Below are 15,879 nucleotides of genomic sequence, written 5' to 3' on the forward strand. Positions count from 1 at the left end.
AGTTGTACCTAACATAAATAATTCACTACCTCAGAAAATTTTGTTTGATTATAGAGCTTAGATATAAAGAGGCTGTGTGTCGTGGTAAGAAGGAGACTAGAAATCTTGGGATCAAGGTGTGTCCTTGTTCTCAGTTTGATGTGTATTTCAGGTTTCTTTATCTGAAAAATGAGGGAATTCAACTAAATCATTTCTAAAGCCCCTTTTAGCTCAGAAAATAATGGCAATATATCCAAAAAAGAAAGACAGACTTGTAATTGCAAATGTCAAAGCTATTTCTAGTTTTGTGACATCACAGCTTTCACTTAACGGAATTGTGTTTAACTGAATAGGTCCAGATTTAGAAATCTGCCTGCAAACTCGTTGATTTTCTGGAAATGCCTAGACTCTTACAAGAATCCTAGATGATGCTGGCCTAGCAAAATAGATCCGGGACTAGTTTAATCTATTTAGATGTCTCTAGACCTGGGGACAAGGAGGACAAATTTTAAATCTCGGATTCTGGACAGATGCCCAGAGAGATTAGGGAAAAGGAGCTTTTGCACCTATGGAGATTAGACTCACTCTCCCTTTGTTTTTACGAATCATAGATGAGGAAAGAACATGGATTTCACTGAGTGCGGACTGTCCTTTTTATTCTGTGTTACTCCTTTCTTTTCCCTACTCCTATCTTTGGATGACGACTGATATCTGTGTCTTTTGTCCCAGGAGACTCTTCAGAAAGTCAGCAGTGAAGCTTGAGTGGCTGAGGTCACAGCTTTCTGTTGAGGGATTACTACCAAAGCCATGCAAGTCCTACAAGATGTCGTGGGCAAGGCTACATGAGGGATAGTTTTGATGAGCAAATTTTTTGCAGTTGCTCTATCAGGTGTTATCTTGAAATAGCCTCAAAACACATTGTTTCATAGATAAAACCACGTAAGCCAGAAAGATAAAGTCACTGGCCTAAATTTATATAGAAACTATTCTAGTTGTTTTATATTATATTTATGTTAAATCTGGTAATATTTTATATGACCCAAACATCTATTTTCTCTGCCCTCCCTGACTTTCAGGATGTTGATTTCTATGGACTAATCACCAGAGCTTTCTTACTCTGGTTCCTGTTTGAGTTCAGTCAGTGGGGGCACCAGCAGGAGATCGGAGCTTGGGAGGAAGGAGTGATTCTGCTCCCTCCTTGCTTCGGCCTCCTTCTGGAAGTGGCTGCATCCCTAGGGGTGGCCAGAGCTCTGTCAAGCAGCCTCTTTTCTATGGCTCTGGCTCTCAACCAGTTTTCAGTAACACCGTTTACTCTCCCTGCCTCTTTACCTAGGAGTGGGAATGGCTAGTTCCTGGGGGGCCTTAACATCTCCTATTGCTTCACTTCACTTTGTGCTAACTATAAATAGCCCTTTTGTAAAAGTACCTTCCAAAAGTTCTTGTGGGGTCCCTAAGTGACACATAAGTGTCAGAGCTGGGACTTGAAACCAGATTGTCTGATTTAAAGCTAGTGCTTTCTCTACCATGTCACCTGGCCTTTCCAGAAGAATGCACTCAGATTAAAACTGAGTTGGGTGAAGGGGAGAGAATCAGGAAAGACTGCAGGCTTACAAGCCAGGAAGTCTTCTCAAGTACAGAAGCAGGCACACAGTGGCCCTCAGAGAAAGGTCGTGGGCTCAACCAGAGTGAAAAACTGGAATCAGAATGGCAAGGAGCAAAGCAAAGTTTGTGTTCAAAATCATAGCCAGGTATCAGAAACCAGGTGATGAGCAGGAAGAGAAGGAGCAAGGCAGTCAGGATACAGCAGCAGCAAAGGATAATATTGGTTTTAAGACTGATGTGTATAAGTCACTTTTTATTTACTTGTTTTTCCTGCTAGGTTTAAAACCAGTCTTGCACAATCCATAAGGGAGCAAGGGAACTTTATTGGAAAGGGTAGGGAAGGGTGGCAGCTGAGGTAAATCAGTCATCCGTTCATCCCACAGATGTATGTTGATGGCGCCTACTATGAGTGACTTCAGGCGAGACAAAGAAGCAGGGGTTTATGCACAACCTTTACGACAGGAACATGGAAAGGATGACTTTATAGGTTGTATAGGTGCTCGTGCTAAAAACAATGTTATGGTTCATGACAGAAATAAAATGGCACGTAGATGCACGTAAGGGCCTGTTCCACAGCAAGCTTTAAGGAAACGTCTTATCAGAGAAGCTCTATTAAAAAAGCAAACCAAGCCGAACCAAACCAAAACAAAAACAACTTCTCTCCATCTGGATATTTACCTACCAGCCATGGTTTACGTATGTTACTGCTGATGCATTTGGGTAGCTACTTTTGGTCAGCTCGTGACCCCTTATTTCAGCATTCACTGAGCATGTGGCAAACACCATGCTAGGCTCTAGAAACACAAAACCATGAAGACTAGAGTCTTGCCCTCAAGTGGCACACCCTCAGTGAGGGAGACAGCCACATAAGCCATTAAAGCTTCCAGGAGACACACGCTGGTGATAAGGGCTGGGGGTCTGCTGTGGGAAGAGGAAAGGGGAACAATGCTTTAGGGAAGGGTCGGGGTCGATAAACTTTGCATCCAAGATGTGCAGCATTTAAAGGACTAATGATGAGTCTTAATGCAGATAAGGAAGGATTCCTTCTCTTGCTTAGACTGGCCCTAACTCAGAGGTGGAAGGATAAGCTGTTCTCCTATCTCATTTTGTGAAGGTCGGTGGTCAAGGTTGGCTGCCTGCTTGCTGGGGAGGTAGCCATACTCCTGGAGTGGTATCAGGCCTCCTCCTCCTCCAGCAATTCAGCGTGGCTCCATACTGACTATGTGGGAGTGTTGTTAATGGCTGATACCTATGTGGGGGTCTTTGTAGGTTAATGATTTGACCGGTTTACTGTAGCTACACTGTGGGTGGATGAATTCCTCTTCTGTGAGAAAAATGACATTTCATTCCTCCAGTTTCTTACAGGTGTTTGAGTATATTTAGAGTAACCAGCGAAGAAAGGAAGGTCCGCCCTCAAAGGTGTCTGGCTGCTCTCATTCTCCTGCCCACTGCCAAGCTCCCCTCTTCTCCACACAATCCTCATTCTCTTCCCCCATGTAAATCTTTCTTTCTAGAAACATATTTTGACTTTACATTGGCCTTTGGGGAAAGCCTCAGAGGTAGGGAATTTCAAGCCAGTACGAGGAATAGAAAAGTTTCTGGCTTTGTGGTGGTTCTGACAGTTGGAGGCTGGCCTGCCTTTGACTTTTTCCAGTTTGCAGGTGGTATTCTATATTTATAGGTCTTAGTGAGAAGTCGTCTGCAAGACGATGGAGGGAAAGAAAAGATTTTCCTCCCAGGGAGCTTGCTTTTGTTACATATTTCTGTATAACAAACCACCCCTAAACTCAGTGGTTTAAAATGTCAACTACATATGGCTTCCCATAATTTTGTGGGTTGACTGGGTCTCCTGCTGGTCTCCCTCATATACTCGTATGCCTCACTCATGTGCTATATTCAGCTTTCAGCTCACTGGGCCTGGGCTCAACCGAGACAGCAGAGAAGTTAGGCCTCTCTTCCTGGGTAATTTTTCATCCTCTGAAAAGCTCATGAAGCACTCTGGATTCTAGATGCGTGAAACGGGAAGCTGTAAGGCCCTCTGGAAGTCCTCCAGTGTCATTTCCACTACCTTCTGTAGGTCAAGGTTTACCCAGTGGACTCCCTCTTTTGATATGAGGAGCTACAAAGCATCATTGGCTGATTTTAATCCATTGCAGAGCTAAGGAACTGTTATTGGCCTCTGTCTAAAGTCAAGCTTTTGAACCCTTTGGGGGGTCAGAAACTGACACTGAGTTGAAACAGGAAAGCAAAACTGAGGTTTACCATGTACTCAGTCTGTAAAGGGTATTCTGGTTCTGGTTTGGTTCTTGCTGTGGACTGAGTTTAAATTCTAGACTTGAAGCCTCAGAATATCAAACCAGTACAAAGTTCCAGGACACTTTGGGGACAAATTTAAGTCCATAAGTAGAGAGCTATTATTGTTTTGAACTCACAGAGAAAAAATGTTGGGGCTTTCTAGTCTTAGGGGAAGTCATAGGCTTTCCCTTAGAGAGAGGTAACTTCAGCCTGTTATTTTCCTTCTGTTCTCTCTTGTCTCAAGGCTAAGATAAGCATTACTTAAGATTTGTGACTACAACATAGAGGGCTCCTCATTAAAAAGGGCCACTCTGTACATGCCTTGTTCCTGGGAGGCCTTCCTTTTGCCTACTAAGATGGAGAGAAGGACTTATCATTTTAGTGCATAAAAACACTAAGGAATATAATCAGGTGAACCACTCTCTTATTAAATTCCATAATTCTAAGAGTTAATAGATACAACCATTTTGTCCTACCAAATAGATTTACCTTCAGCATTTCGGAAAGAAGGCAAGTAAACTAATGGATTTACTCCCTCAGTGTTCATTGATTCTCTGACTTTCTTAACAATGGCTCATTGATTTTGCATGACTTTGTGGTGAATTTTCACTGTTTGTAGCCATAAGAATTAATACGTTTTGGGGGTAACATTGTAAATTGTGTAAAATGTGGTGTATTTCATGTTTTTATTAAAGATGCACAATACAACAGTTAGAAATTCAAGGCCAGCTTGGCTTCCAATAGATAAATAATAACTTGATGATGTGTCCCCCAAGTCATTATATTTATATGTATAACTTGCTTTACTTTTTTCTCTATGTGTGTATGTGACTGTATTTTTTTCATCTGCCTATTCTCATTGCTGAAATTGTTCACATCATTGTTATACTACTTGAACTCATCATAGTTAAAAATTTATTTTAAATGTAGATACCCCCAAGAAAGTTAAGAATGAGTAAATTATTTTAATTAGATTTTTTTTTTTCCTTAACAGACCTCTAACTCGTGGCAAATGGAGAATGTCCAAACTCTCAAGGGCATTATGAAATGTGAGTATGTGAGAGAATTGTATCCAATCAGTGACTATGGGGAGTACAAAAGTAAGGGCAGAAACAAAAGCTGCAAGAAAAAGCAGCAGCAGAAAGGGAGGTGTGAGTGTTTCAAGAATGAACTGAATTTTCTATGGATGACTTGATGAAGCATTAATAAAAATTTAAATTAGGCAGCTTATTGCAACCCCCTTAACATAGGAGGAGATTCTGGCAGAGATTACACAATGGATTGTTCTGAAAATAATTTGAAATTCCCTGACATAGCTTTATCTGAAAGTGGGCATGTCCTATGACATAATAAAGAAGAAAAATTATCCAGAAAGTACACTGAAGATTGAAAGTAGATGAATATATGCTCTTGAACACAAAAAAGTGAGGCAAAATGTATTATGCCATTTTTACTCTTTACCCATTTTCTTTTAAAAATTAATAGTTATCAAACTGAAGCTTGTTAGTGAGAAATGTATGAAAGATATGACCTGATATGACTGACTGCTAAATGCTTCACCTGGGGAAACATCAGTGACAGCATAGATATATCTAATTGTATATGAGAACTCATATTACGTTTTTCATAAAGACTCCCCCAGCTAATGAAAAACATTTTAATTTATTGCCCTGAAGTTTAATATTCTACATAGCTTAATTTGAAGATAACAGTTTTGAAAAAGCTTTAATCAGATGAATCTCTCATTCTCTGAAAGTTATATTGCCCTACAGCTACTGTTGAATCAAGGCCACTTGTTATTTGTGGGTAAGGGCAGATGTCACCTAGACCACAGTTACATTGTTCTGCTTTGAGTCTCAATGTCCCCTTTCTTGGATCCCCAGTAATATTCATCTCACCATGGAATTTTTGAGAGACAAGAGATTTCTAAACTTTAAAACTTTCCTATATATTTATATACAAGCAAAGTTGGAGATTCAAATATAGAGTTTTACTGAAAGTCATAGTATCATCACTAAAGATTTCCTTGTCAAAAGGAAGAGGATGTGGAGAGCCCTTCTGGAACTGGAGGAAAGGCAGTGGAAGAGAAGGACAGAGAAGCTGTAGTCTACTCTCCTCTTGAGAGGCATCCATTCATGTCCCTTTTCATATAGGAGGGGTAGAATTGTTACGGATCTCTAGGGCCTTGTGTAAAATGTCCGTAAGGAATTTATAATCAAAGGTCAGAGGATGAGCTAGAATGCCTGTCTATGCTCATGGGACTGAGTATAATAGTTCAAGGGCAGGGCTACCTGGGGACTGGAGACGTCTTGTACAGTACTCAGCTATGGGTTCAAAGTGACCAAAGTTGGTTTCCCTGTTAATGCCAGCCCAGGCATGGCTTCATGTGGTCACCTTGAGATTGTTCAGCAAATAGTCTGTCTTTGCTATGCTCTCTGGACACAGGTAGAAATTTCATATTCCTGTTCTACAAATTCCCTTTAAAATTAGGCATAGCATGTATAATTTGAAAGAAATGAGAGCAGAAGTGACACTGAGTCACTAAAAGCTGTAAAAGCCAGGGTCAGGTTTACCATACTCTCTTTCTAGTGCTGTAATGATCATGAAAGCACGTGACGAAATGAAGCCTTCATCAGACTAGGGCCCCATGGGACTACGGTGAACAGCCCTCTCTCACTGCCTACCCCCTGATGACTATGTTGGGCATATAGCATGAGGGAGAAACACAACTTTTTAGTTATTGTGCTACCGAGATTTCCCTTAAGTCAGATTCTGATTCCTTCGGTCAGCATAGGTCCTAGCATATGTAAATCAAGATACGTATGCAGAAGGGGAGTAAAAAAGAGAATGAAAGTAGACAATTTCCATCAAAATAGTAATAATGGATAATTTACAGGGTAAGAGTCAATAGGTTCTTACTCATAATGGGCAAGACTGACTGAAAGATAGTACAACAAAATCCCCTGGAATAAGATATTTTTGTTATTGCTGAATTAATTGGTATTTAAAAGTTAAATACAAGAATGAATTCTTTTATTTCATTACATCCATCATTCAAGAATGATTACTTTTAATATTAAGTTGAAATGTAAATATTTTAAAGAACTTGAAGGGTTAGGAAGTTAATCTAATTTTTCATACTTGGCATATGTTTCAGTCTGGCGCTACAGTTCCCTGCCTCTGAAGGGCACGTTATTGATGTGATTGTGGCACTTTGGAACACCTAGTCCTAATGGGCTTCAGGATGCTTTACATACAGAGCTCTATGCTGTGATGGGAGCTGGAATACCACAGGGGAACCTGTTTGCCACTTGAACCTGAGATAAGAGAACATTTAAAGCATCCATGAGACACAAAATTCTGTACTGTTTTTAAGGACCTTCGGGGGAGGAATTTTCAACCTTCTTTGCAAGTTTTAAAAAGTACAGAACAAATTTTATTTCCCTCTAACGCAAGGTATGCCAACATAAATTTTCTATACTGAATTGAAATTTCAAAAGCAAACTAGAATCTTTGTCTAGAAACTGGTAAAAATCTTCTGATTCTTAATGAAAGCTTTAGTTTAATTTCACTTGATAGATTCATGGGATTCTAGAACTGAAAGGACTCTTAGAGATCACCTAGTACATATTTTATTTTGTATATGAGGAAGCTGAGACCTGAAAGATTACACGACCTACCCAAGGTCATATTAGAAAGCTGAGACTACAGCCCAGTCCCTCTCATTACTAGGATATTTCTGACATCACTGTTTCATCACTCATGCTACTTTGGAAATCCATACCCTTTTGTTTCACATCAATGGCATCTGAGAACAGCACATTCATTCACTAGTTCCTTCTTTCATCCACTCACATTCATTCAACATTCTTTTACTACCTTCTTTGGGCATTGTCCTTGATCCTCATTACCATTTACAAAGCATGAACTCTTCATACAGTTTAAACTAATTATGAATTTATCCATTTCCTTGGGTTCAACACTTTAATTCTGGTCCTTTTAATAATTCTTCATAGACTTTCATTTACTTGTATTTGCAAAGTCTAGGGTCAGGTGAATTCTGAATATAATAGAAGGAAGAGCTAGTATTTCTGTATTTACTTCTTAACCGAAGCCCATATTTATTTTTATAATAGAGAATTCCAATATGAATTTGCTACGTGAGTGGCCTGATTTTCAATTTAATTGTACATAAGGAAAACAATTGTAACCTCTTCAATTAAAGCCAATGTGTTTATTCCATATATTACTCTATACTTGTACTGCTGAAGTTTATTCATTTATTTTCAAATTACTTTAATGTATAAAAATTACTTGGATCCTGCTTCCAGACTGCTGATTAGTGAGAATGTTGAATGTCCACCATGTGGGCAATAAGCATAAATTTATTAACTGTTGTGAGACTTACACCAAAGAAATGACGGACACAGATCTCTAGGAGCTCATACTTTAGTTATGAAGAAGACATAAAGAAATATATCAGCAATGAAAATGTTATGCTATATATACATCCTTATCCTTAGAAAAAGGTTACTCTTTACACTACAGAGAAGTCAGCAGAACTAGGTCAGTTCAGTGAAAATATCTATCTTTGAATACGTGGGTGTTAAACCAGATTTTGAAGCTAGTCTGATGAAGACACAGGGAAAGGGCAGCTGAGGTGTTGACGGTCTTACTGTTCAAAGGAAAGACTTAGGCTCAAACCTTCCCCTCTCTCCCTGGAGACTTATTGAAGGGCCCACTCTGTGCGTCTGCTCCTTCAGAACGTTCAGGTTCTGAAGGAGCGGATGCACAGGTGATTCCAGAGTCCACACAAGGCACCATAGAGTATGCTTTTGCATTCACTGACCTAATTGTTCTTCCATCGAGGCGGGTTGGCAGGTTTTCTTCAATTTCTTCCTCTAGGCTATTAGTCTTACTCAGCACTGGAATCTAAAATATATAAGTAATGTGGGGGGGGGGCGGGTAGCTGGAGAGGAAAAGGGAAGGCGGGTGGGGGAGTGCTAGCTCTAGCTCTGGCTCCATTCCCAAACCTGTCAGTTTAACAGGCCTTGCTACTCACATGTGGTCCACAAAGCAGCACTCCAGAGATGACCTTCTTAGAAATGCAGAATCTCAGGCCCCACCCTGAACTGATCTACTGAGTCATTTCAACCATTTTCCTGGGTGATTTACTTGCACATTAAAGTTTGAGAAGGTGCTTAACAATATAATCACGTGAGAGAGTTTTTTAAAAGCACTGATGACTGGCCTCTATTTCAACACAGGTAAACCAGAATCACTGGCAACTGGGCATCTGTATGATTTAAACAATTCCCAGGAGGTTCTAGTCAGTGCCTCTATATCCTTTTACCGGATGACGAGAGGGAATAGACTCACAAAGCAGGGAGGTAACATGGAAAGTAGAGAATGTGGGATGAGATGTATGTTCCAAAATATCTGATAAGATCTAAGCAGGAGGTGAGAGGGGCTCAAATCAGCCTGCACCCCCTTATCTGTATCAACAGCCATTGCTGCATCCAGGTCAGTGAATGATTTTCAACAACTCTAAATCTCTTTGTTTGGGAAAGGGGTGGTGCTGAAAGGGCACATTTCAGAGAAGATAACCATAGTATTTAGGGGAAGAGAGAGAGCAAACCAGAGTGGTTAACATGACTGAGAGTCTTATGGTTCATTATGAAGGAAACGAGTAGATATTCTTCAGGACCTTGGGAAACTGTCCTTTGGATTTCTTTTACTTAACACCCCGAACTGAGAATACTGATTTCAAGGACGTGTAGTCTTTTTGTTGGTAAATGTGACACAAAGGGCAACAACACATTTCTAATAACTACCGTGGATGACTCTTATTGCGTCTGTTCAGGCATCTTGACAGATTAATTCTCCATAAAACTGTTAGTTATCATTCAAGACCTGGTCTTTAAGACTTTGCATTGATTTGTAGAATAATTGAGATTTTTATTTGTTGTATTTTGTAGTAGGAAAATATTGTCTATTTTAAATATCTACAGAGAGAAATGTGTGGAGTGCTCTGCTAGGTGCTACAGAATATTACAAAGTATTAGAAAGATACAATCCTTGCCTCTGAAGGGCTTAAAGTTTTTTGAGGGAGTGGGGTCAGAACTTCTATGCATAAAAATAAATAACAATGAAGCAGAGCACATACTGAAAGCCAAATGGGAGATTCAGATGTAAGTGCTAAAGAAGGGGGGAGTGCGGCTATGCCTGTGGGCACTGTGCTAAAAGGTGCCTCTGGGAACGAGAGACTTTTTCTCACTTACAGCTTTAACAATCGTTTAACTTCTCTTAATATTAGTTATTTGAATGCAAATACTTCCTGGATTTAAGTTTAAAGGTACTTCAGAGACACAATGAGTTATCTTACCTAGTTTGAATATCTAGGGAAATCACAAGACCTTAAGATAATTAGCCTTTGTAAGATGCTTCCAAACTGGACATTTGGCAAATACCTATTGTCTACCTTCTCATTCTAGCAAGGGGTTGTGATTTCCCAACAAAGGCAGAGGAGTTGCAAAACAGCAGGACTTTGCTACAGTTAGTAATTAATGAGGTGCTAAAAGTGTCAGAGCAGAGGCTCCCAGACGCAGTGTGTGACTCAAAGGGATAAGAAGCACCCAGAGTTTCAAACAAAAGTGTCACTTAAATAAACAGAAAGTCAAGTGAGTCCAGTCTGTGGAATGGGAAGTGGTCTGTTGACATCAGGAGCCATCACACAACTGTGTAATACAATATAATAAGGATTAGTCACTACATTTTGCAACTTGTGAAAAATGAGTTTTTTCCTCAATTCTGCAGAAAGTGAGCAATTATCTTGCTATGTAGTATTCAAGGAAGTCAAAATGAACTCTTAACATACCGTAGTGTTCAAATAAATAACCAACCTGTTACAGGTTCTCACCAGCATGACTTTCCTCTGCCCCTTTAATGTATATGAATCAATCAAGTTAATTATTAATATGAGTAGACACGCCAAAGTACTTTACTAATCAACTAATAGCTGGGGACCCGAGGCCTAATGAGAGATTTCGTTATTGGGAGGAGCATTTTTGAGAGGGAATGACATCAAGGGTCATTTTGGACCATGAGAGCTGCCCAAGATGGAATGTGTTTTCCTGCAGAGCAGAATTCCTGCATAAATTCGGATGAGGGTTAAGGTATTTTCAAATTAAGATTTTGTGGTTTCTTCTCTCATACTGTTTTCAGGTCTCTTTAAATACACTATTTAAATGTTGGGGTGGTGGATAGTAACATAACACTTTAATAGGGTCTACGAACCTAGAATAGCAGAAACTCATTAAACAGAACTCACTAAAATGTATATCTATACTCATAACTATATCTCTATACATATATATTTATAAAGTATATATACATGCACTTTATGTAGATTTCCTGCCAGAAAGAATAAAAATGATTAGGTGTAATTTGATTATCCTAGCATGGGAATTAGTCCTTTGAGGGTTTTCATAAATATTTCTTTTGTTATTGATGTACGATAATATTTCAGTGACCTTGACAAAATTTATATTTTGAATAAGCCTACCTGAGACTGAAAATACAAAACAGGTGAAAGAAGTCTCTTAAATGTATTCAAGTGTTAAGATTTTTGGAGAATTAAGCAAGTCCCTGATTTCCCTTTTTGCAACATGGAACTGATACATGTATATTTTGTCATAAAGGAACCCTTAACATTTGCACATTTACAAATGAATGTATGTTCGTTACACATGTGAAAAAGCTGAATCTCATTTGAATTTGGTTAGTGAACTTTAAGCTGTAGAAATAAAGGCTTCATGATAGGTTTATTTGACAGCATTTATTAAATGCTAGCTCATTAAAAAACAAAACAAAACACTAGCTGCCTCACACGAAAGCAATTACTGTGAATTTGGAATTTTCATACTTTAAATCATAGAGCCAGTATTTAATGATGACTTTGGAGATCTCTAGTCCTGGTACCAGCAGGTGAATGAGTTAGAGATATAAATCAGTAGTTTACTCAGCCAGAATCATTTTAGTTCTATCCATTAGAGATGACTGAATTGTTTTGGCTTTTTTTTTTTTTTTAAGAAAGCGTGTAGATTTTGTGGGGGAGGGGATTTCCCCTAAGAACTGTATCAAGAACTTTCCATGTTTTAAAATGTGTATTGAAAAAGAATTCACTGGATCAAGTCTTTTCCTCCAACATACTCTAGAGGGAGTCAAAACTAAGAAAGTTATGTTTCATGTATTTCAACAGCTATTGGTTCTTTTTTAGAAATTCCTTTTCTTGGTGACAAGGTTGTCTGACCCTCTTAGTTAATAAGAGTCCAGTCCAGGAGTTAGTGAGAACCTGGAGCCAATGAGGCCAAGGTAGAGTTTGGCTCATTGTATGACTCAATTAGCATCTTACAGAGAAAAAAACCCTGTCCCTTGGTCATAGACTGCATGGGTCAGCCTGTGAAACAATGCCTATCTTGGCATCAGTGGGGAAATGAGGTGTGGAGGAAGAGAGTATTTATGTACAGGGAAAATCCTTCCTTCCAGACCAGAATAATAAACTCCACTATGGGTCTCCAAACTGCCATTAATTAGTTGTATGAACTTGGAAATGCCATTTATCTTCTTTGAAACTCAGATTTTCAATTCTGCTAAAACAGAAGGTTGAGTTAGAAAGGCCCAGATCTAAATTTTATGATATTATTTCAACAGAAGACAGTTCATTGTTTGTGTAAGAGCATGCCTTGCAAATCTGCGTATGAGCCAGGAGCCTCTAGAAAAATTGTGCAGGACTAGCATTTTGTTCTTGATATATTTATACCATTACTAAACATACACAACTGGACTATGTGTTCTTCCCCCAAACACTTCTTGGACTTTTTCATATTTGCTTCTTTTTCACACTATTTCTTTCATTTGGAATTCCTTCAGCCGCTATCTGCAATTGTAAAAATCCTACATGTTCTTCAGGGCCCTACTCAGCTGGTATGTTCCCCATGAAAAATATCTCCCAGCATTATGGGAATGATTTCTGCTTCCTCTGAACTTTCCTGGCACTTTGCTTTCATTTTTCTTTCAGCATTTTTATTTTCTGCCTTGCCTTATAGTTATCTTTTGGACCCGTGTTAATCTCTTCAACAAATCCTCAAACTCCTTAAATGTAGGGATCAAGTGATCTGCTTACATTTTCATTTTATGCAATGTGGCTTGCTCATTTGGAGATGCTCAACAAACTTTTGATGACAGAATGAGTAAAAGGATGCTATTGCAAAAAGAACACCTAGTTTTTGAAACCTTATTTAAGAAGACATGGAGTCTGTTTTAGTATCCCTAATTGCAATTCTTTAGACTTTTTTCATACTTGAATGCTGAGACACCTCCTGTATTTGTGAGGAAATAGTTTTAGGAAACTTTCTCTTTAGGAATTGGGGGAGGAAAAATTATTTTGTATTTATTTTTCTTTTATGTATTTTATGTATTTATTTAGAAGAAATCATACATTTATTCTCTGGCAACTGTAAGTTGGTATCTACTCAAAGCAGAGTTTGAGTGAATGTTTTCTGAGATCTGCATAACATTTTCACACAGTTAATTTACTGTAGATGGAGCCCTTGGTGATAAGAAGTGGCCAGCATCTTCCTCATCAAGTACCAGTTTATTTCCATGTCACAACATAGTCGAATCTCCATATAGAGCCAGACGTGGAATTAGAAATGCTCACATTTAGTACAAAATGTATATTAAGATTTTGCATCACAGTTGCAAATTACTGTAACTTTGATTTCTGTTATTATGCCTCCTGCTTATCTTCTTACTTTGATTTCTACATTTTGTTTCTTACAGCCTGCAGCTACAACAAGGCATTTATATGCTAGGTGCTTCATATGTATTTTATTTGCTTTGATTCTTACTGCTCCCTTTCCTCAACCACGGTATGGAATTTTTATCCAGGGAAAAGAGTAACATACGTGGAATTTTTTTTTTTTAACTTACAATTACCCACCCTCTCAGTGGCCTTTTACATCACAAACTTTTCATCCTTTATTTTAGCTTTTCTGTAGTTCTTTCTTCAAGTGGCTGCCATTTCATCCCTCTTGGATATCAGCTTACACTGTGGGATCCCCTCCCTCAGTAATTGCAAAGGCATAAGTCCCTGATGATAAAGTGTTAAGTGGCAGGGTTGAGATTTTTGAACAGGAGGGCCTGGTACAGCATCGTGTCCTTCATATTATCATGCCCTGAATGTATATGGCTTTACCAGTGGGTGTGGGCAGAGTGTCCTTCCTTCTGCCTGTTGTTGAATCTCTCCCACTTAGGTGTGGCCTCCTCAGCTCTCAACTCAGCCGAAGGCAGACCTCTTATCTAGGCTGCTTAATTCCACCCACCGCACCCTTTGTGGCTCCTTTGGACTGATGTGATGACTGGAGTAAGGAAACGTTATCTCCATTTAAAAATACATCTGAAAATTGTATCTTACCTTAATGGTAATGTATAGAGTAGGGTCATTGACCAATCACAGAGTTGGAAATGTCAAAAAGATTGTTAAAGACCTGATAGAAAGCCAGTTTAGGAATAAAGCGTTTGCAAGCGTGAGCTCTGGTAGGAGTTCATGGCAGTCTGTATTTTAGTTCTGTCCCTTAGATTTATGTTTGGTTCAGCTGTTTCTTCCTTCCTTCCTTCCTTTCTTCCTTCCTTCCTTTCTTCCTTCCTTCCTTTCTTCCTTCTTTCCTTCCTTCCTTCTTTCCTTCCTTCCTTCCTTCCTCCCTTCCTTCCTTCCTTCCTTCCTTCCTTCCTTCCTTCCTTCCTTTCTTTCTTTCCTTCTTTCTTTCTTTCTTTCTTTCTTTCTTTCTTTCTTTCTTTCTTTCTTTCTTTCTTTCTTTCTTTCTTTCTTTCTTTCTTTCTTTCTTTCTTTCTTTCTTTCTTTCTCTTTCTCTCTTTCTTTCTCTCTTTCTTTCTTTCTCTCTTTCTTTCTCTCTTTCTTTCTTTCTCTCTTTCTTTCTTTCCTTTCTTTCTTTCTTTCCTTTCTTTCTTTCTTTTCTTTTTTTTGGAGTTCCATAAAGCCGAGCAGTGGGGAGTGTGTAATATCTAACATAGACTACAGAGGCTTTCTAATAACTTACCTTCCAGCTTAATTTCTAGGTCTTCATTGTAGAATGAAGATGTTTTCATATAAAATAAACTATTGATATGACAAAACAAAACATTTTGATCTCTTACATTAAAACTCTGAACAGAATTTCATTACAGAGATAACAAATATCTGTGATTTTAGTCTTAGTTTTTGTATCTTCTTTGATGATTCCTCTGAGGCATGCCTTTAAATGATAGAGGAATATTTTGAGAATTAAAGCCATTGTGACTCTACTAAGGAGCAGGTGGCTGTCTGCCCACATAATGTGATTAATACCATTCTTTTCTTTTGGCTTCAGAGCTGACTTGGATTTCCGGCTGGCACCTTATGCTATTGGTATTGATATGTGTGGTGGTAAAGTTTAATATAGATATATCTATATATATTGCCAAAATTAATAAAGTGGGCATAAATTTTATGCTATTATCATAGAAGTGACCTACTCTCAATATTTCGGGATTTTGGACTGTGTCATCACCTCCCTTCCTTCCTTTTTTCCTTCCTTCCTTCTTTCCTTCCTTCCTTCCTTTTTTTCTTCTTTCTTTGTTTCTTTTTCTTTTAATGGCTGGAAAGTATGGTTTCACTGACACACTGGTGTGTTTATGTGTGTTTATGTGTACTGAAGTCAGATCCTTTTCAAAGCTCCTAAAATGAATAACTGATAAAGTTAGTGCTTGAATATCTTGGAATAAAGACACATGCCATAAAAATGTTTAGAATCTAGGACTGAACACATTATAGCTAATGCATTTATCTACAAAGATATATGAAGCCAGTGCCAAGATCATTCCTTGGGGAAAAAAAAAAATTAGTACCAGAAAAGGAGTCTTCATAGTAACCTGTGTGCAACTAATAGTCATGAAAAGTTTTCT

The sequence above is a fragment of the Camelus dromedarius genome, chromosome 6 (genome assembly GCF_036321535.1).
Source record: "Camelus dromedarius isolate mCamDro1 chromosome 6, mCamDro1.pat, whole genome shotgun sequence".
Taxonomy (NCBI): Eukaryota; Metazoa; Chordata; class Mammalia; order Artiodactyla; family Camelidae; genus Camelus; species Camelus dromedarius.